We start from the raw sequence: 5,855 nt of genomic DNA on the forward strand, positions 1-5,855 counted from the left end.
AAGTTCCCCGAGAGCAGAAGTTCTCCTGTTGTGGGGCTGCCCACGGAGGCACCCGGGCACCCTCCTACCCTTTGACTCAGCTGGTGAAGAAGCCCTGTGCTCAGCGGGGACGTCCCATGGCACCTGCAGGAAACTCAGGCTGAGTGTGGAGGTGTGTGGCTTCTTGCGAGGGCAGGAGCTTTGATGAGCTCAGCAGGGGAAAGAACCTCTAGGAAGGATTACTCTGAAGTGTTGGAGGTGAGGGACCACTGTGGTCCTTTATAGCATCACCTTTAATATAATGCCTGGCACAGAGTCCACTCCATGCTGCTGGATATGAGCTGCAGTCACAGCAGCTCTGGGACTGCAGCTTTTGGAGAAGGTGCAGGTTTTGGAGGACATTAAGGACCTCTGAGCTCTCAGTTCTTCCAGCAGCAAGTACATGCACACAGACACACACTCTGCTGGCAGCAAACACTTCTTTTCCAACTTGACTTTGCTTAGCTCTAACTTCCAGCCCCTGCAGCTGCTGTTTCTTTGCTGAATTCACCCCAAAAAAACAAAAAAAAAAAAAAAAAAAAAGTCTTGTATTTACTACAAAACAATTTCACCTCATTAATCTAAACCCCTCTGGCTAACCTATCACAAAATACTGGTTAGGAAAAAGCTGCTCTCACACTGCCTCGGACATCTTGGTTACCCAAACGTTTTGGTCAGGAAGACCAAAATGTTCCTTCCTTTCCCACCACCTTCACCACCGTGTTGCAAGAGTGAGCAAGAGGAAAAAAAAAAAAGCCAAAACACTCCTACAATGCCTCATCTATGTCCTGTGTCAGTCCCTCAGAAATAACTCCTGTGTCATCAGCCCATGATATTTTTGGTATTTGACACAATACACGGAGATAAATGCGGGGACATAATTTTGGACAGAGCTCCAGGGTGCTGCAGCACAGCTCTGGCTTTCCCAGAGAGCTCAGGAGGTTTGGGGACATCAGTGGGGGATGCTGAGGTTTCCAAGTGATGTTGGGTGGCCAACCAAGTGCTGAAAAGAGCCTGCAAACTGCTGAGGGGTTTGTGTTCTTGAAAGAAAGAAAGAAAGAAAGAAGACAAAATGCTGGTTTCCTCATGGTAGAAGTTGGTTTCATCAATGCCAAAATGATCCCTCCACCTGCCTCTGTCAGAGAATCTGGAATATAGAAAAAAATACCAATTTCTGAAGTCAAGGGATTTTTAAGAAAAAAGGCAGTAAGAGTGAAAGTTAGAGAAATCTGACTCTGGGAGTGCAGTGAAGGTTGTGCAGCACTGTTTATTCTGAAGGGTGAAAATGAACCCCAAGCTATTAGAATTGCTCATTACACACTTTTTAGGACAAATGTTGGGCTCTGTCATCATGCTGGGGATTGTTGTTGTCATTTTTCCTTCTCGGTAGTTACAGTTACTTTGGATGAAAACAGTGACTGCAGCTGTGGAAAAAAACAGCCCAGCTTTATCAAATGGTCAGAATGAGGTTTGCTATAATCAGCCAGTGGTGTAATTCTGCACAGAATATTAATTGCAATATTGGCCCCTTTCCAGCTCAGCTCTTTATAGCTCCATTTAAATGCTATTTGCTCTGATCTAATTCTAGTTATAGATGTTACTGGACTCTTTTTTTTTTGCCATTAACTGCATGAGGCAGAAGGGCTGTTCCTCTCAACACACAGATCGTTCAGAGCACAGAATGCTTCTTCTTTCAGAGCCCAAATATAACATTTTATCATCTAGCAAATCAGAAATCTGCTTGGGTAGAGCTCAATCCTGCACCATAGAAGCCTGAGAGCATTTAATGAAAGCTAAACAAGGCCTGCATTGATATGATTTATGGATCCGTTGTTTATTTGTTAAAGCCTTCTTTACAAGACTTATATCACCATGTTAATGACTTTAAATATGTCCATCTGCACTCAAATAATAAAAATATACTTCTGAGCTGTAATGAAATACCTCCCTGAACAGTGCAGGGCAAGAAAAAAATTATCATTCATGCTGCAACTATAGCAACTACTAAAATAGCAAAGCACACTGATTTCTGACATGAACCTGTTCCTAATGTCCAAAAGACACTGTGTGCTGCAAGCTTTATATACCAGCTCCCAAAATATCCGAGTCCTGATAGGATGAGAAAATACTGTCATGTTCTTGCACCAGGCCAATTACAAAGCTGTAGTTCCTGTGCTGGTAAAGATGTTTCCTGTTGATAAGACAAAAGGACAACATAGCACTTAGCAGCTAATGTTATCTGGGACCCTTGTGACCTCTCGGAAACTTTAACAATTGTAGAGTTCACAACACGTAGGAGCAGTTCTGTCTTGTGCTTTTGTTTTAATAAATAAGCAAGAAAGAAAATAAACACTGGCTCTGCAGCCCTGTGCCTGCTATTGGTCAGGGAGTAATTAGAGGTGGCTGGAACATAGATGAGAGCTCAGCTCTGTTAGCAAAGAGTTCCTACCTGGGGCACGGGGCCGGGCTTGACTGATAAATCCTTTTCTAAACAAATACAGTGAAAAGTGGAATTTTACTCTGTAAGATTGTCTTTTGTCAATTTTAAACATATTCCTTTTCAACTTTATAGACTTTTTTTTTTTTACTGTTTGAAGATTAAAAAGCAGATTTCATTTGTTTATAAGGTTGGCATTTCTCAACAGACCTCATTCATCTCCTCCAAGTCTTTTCCCCAGCTGAAGTCTCTTCAAACTCTTCCTGTCTTTGTAGCTTTGGCCCATCACCTTGGCTGGACTGCAGCATCCATGGGGGGACAGCCTGGAATGCAGCACTCCAGGAGCATTGAAGAATAGCTTCTTGAAACATCTAAAACCACAGCTGGATCTGGGTATGACAGTATCCCTTGATTGTTTCTAACATACAGTTGAACTCTGTTACCCAGCACCCAAGGGCAATTTACCAGCCTGCTCACAAACCTTAGTGGCAAAACCTCCTACATCTTGATATGACAAGAAGCCCAGCACCTCTGCTCACTCCTACACTCTGTGGGACTCTCAGATCCCTCAGTCCCTGTTGGTGCAGGTGCACACTTACACTCACCAGCATATGGGGAGGAACCAGGAGATTCCACAAGCTCTTTAACTAAGGCTTCAAGTGGAAAAAGCCAGAGTGAGCTTTGTCCTCTCTCTGGTTTGGAGCACAGGCTTGATGCCTGGTGTCCCCACAGTGCAATCTAGAGATGGTGGGTAAGGAGTCACCCTGTGGAGCCTTCCTTGTGATCCTATAGCTACATCCATGACTTGCAACCCATTGACTTGAAGATTCATACTAACAGATATATGGATTTAGCCTAATCTGCCTGATTTCCTGGGATATCATATCCTTCAGAATCTAGGGTGCAACAATGGATGGTCTAAGAAAGTCTCAAACGAGGTGTAGGATGAAGGACAGAAAAGAGTTTCTCTTAACAGAAGAAAAGCCCCACCTATAATTGAATATTTGGGCTTTAATTCTGTACTGAGTGAGTCCTTTCAAAGCTGCTTAAATCACCCCATCAGCTCAGTACCTGCCTAACTGGGAGAGCAGAGAGAAAACCAGGCAGCTTTTTTCCTTGCTCAATTGTTATTCCTGCTGGAAAGAGGCAGAACTTCTTGCAATAGTTTCCTTTGAGCAGTGCTTATTCACAGCAAGTCACAGTGGGAGAGGGTGGGAGGCAGAGTTCATTCATTTTTGTAGCATAACATAGAGCAGATTGTGTTTGGATTTCACGAGATATTTGTTGTTTTACGTTTCTTTGCTTTATATTGGAGAAGGGCCTGCAACAAAACTTTGATCCAAGGTACAAATCCACAGCCAAGGTTTGAACTAAGCCTACAAAACTTTCTCCAGGATGGGCTGTAGCCCAGCACGCTGACTTTGGGAGCATCTTGTTCTTCACGTTGCTGATCATTTGATTCAGGCCTGTTTCTGCTTATTTATTTGACCATCAGCCTGCAAATGAACTTGGAGACTCCAGGTTTGGGTCCATAATGATTTGAGAATAACCCAGAGACATTCCACAATGAAGTTGCATCAGTGCAGTGCTGCAGCTGCCAGGGCAATCAGCAAGAGCAGAATGAGCAGAGAAATGCTGGCAGCTTGAAGGGAAGGAGAAGAGGAAGGAGTGAGAGGTCAGAAGGTTAAGCTGGGCATAATTTCTGATATTAAACTCAAACTTTATCCAAAGCCTCTTGTTCAACCCGCCTGCCAACAACCACAGAGCAGCAGAACAGCTGAAGTGGGAAAAGTGGCTTTAATCTCCCCGTGCGATGGCACTGGTTTGCAGGGCTGTTGAGGAGCTCAATTTCAGATGGCTGTTTGCACCAAGTTCCTGGGAACTTTGCCCAGAACACGTCCTAATAAAACAAGAATCCTTCATTTTCAGAACAAAACACAGGGCTGTGTTTAGCTACAACTCCTATCTTCAAAAAACACATTATGTTTTTTCCATTTAGGAACTGGTGGGCAAGGAACAGAGCTGGCCATGCTGCTGCCCAGAGCCATGGTCATGTTGTGAGGAGCTGGCCACGACCCCCAAGCAGACCTTCTGCCACCAAAGCCAAAGAGATCCAAGTTAGATCCCTGTTCACCAGCCCAGGGAAGGTAAGAAACCCAGAAGAACCCACAATATGTAACAAATGCGCTGATGACAAAGTGAAATAAAGACAAGAGGGAACCTCCTGCCTCTGACTGTAGAGAGATGTGACTGACTCTGCTTTCACAAACGCTGAGTCAAGGCAACGTGTCCCAGCTACCAGAGAAACAAGTTTTATCTGTGTGGAGGGAGGGCATGACTTGCAGAACACCCCGGATTGCACAAAACCCAGTGATAAAAACACACTTCACCGTCGTTCAGGATTTCAGCCCGACATCTCCCAGGGCAGAAATGACATTGCTGTATAATTAATTACCAGTGCAATTAAGATTATCCGGGTTGTCCCTTAACTTTGCTCTCCCACGCTGTTTTCTGCAAGGCCACCAACCCTTGCAGTGCCAGGGCTGCTGAAATGACAAACAGCAGTGGGTGTCAACCACAGAGGGGAAAAAAAAGTGCTGAACAAATTGCAACACACTGCATTTGGCACCAGATAAAGCCAGAGGTGCCAAGGTTTAGCCCATTTCTTGTCAGAGAATATAAATTCTGAAATAAACAGGTGCAATCTCTCAACTTAAGACAAACCCACTGTGGATTTAGCCTTGTCTCTCTGTGTAAGAATGCCTTGTAGACACAACCAGCTCAGATTAAAGTGGAGAAGCAAACAGAAGTGGTCCAAACAGTGTAGAGGCATGAAAGGATGGTGATAAGGAGGGGAGAGTAGAAACATGTAAAAGAAAACCAAAGAATCTCCCCAGCTGGAAGGCAGAGGTGGAATGAAGCTTTTCTAGTGCACCCGTTTAGTTTGATCAGGAGATAGGTTCTGGCTTCTTTTATCAAGATAAAACCAGAGCTTATCAAGTGGAAAAATAAAGTAAAATATACTTTCTCTCATATGTGGTATCAAACAGGAGCTTCAGGCCCACCAGCTGAGTCTGAATTTGTCCACCACCAGCATCTGACCTGGCGTAGCTGCTTCTGTGGCTCATCCCTTCCCTTGGCGCTGGTGCCCTCTGCTCTGCTGCCACTCTCATCCAGGTGAGAGCAAAAACAGGAACAGGAATGGTAAGAGAAACTGTCAAAATCAGTTGAGGAGTAAGTTACTGAACCTCAAAAATCATACGGAGAAAAAAAAAATAATTCTACATATAGGTTTGGGTTTGTTGTTTTGTTTGCGTTTCTTTTCATGAACTCAGAGGAACTAAACTAATACCTTTCAAATCCAACTGCACGTTTTGTAGATAGTCTGAGGGGGCTGCGA

The sequence above is a fragment of the Chaetura pelagica genome, unplaced genomic scaffold (assembly GCF_000747805.2).
Source record: "Chaetura pelagica isolate M959 unplaced genomic scaffold, ChaPel_1.0 scaffold595, whole genome shotgun sequence".
In the NCBI taxonomy this organism is placed as follows: domain Eukaryota; kingdom Metazoa; phylum Chordata; class Aves; order Apodiformes; family Apodidae; genus Chaetura; species Chaetura pelagica.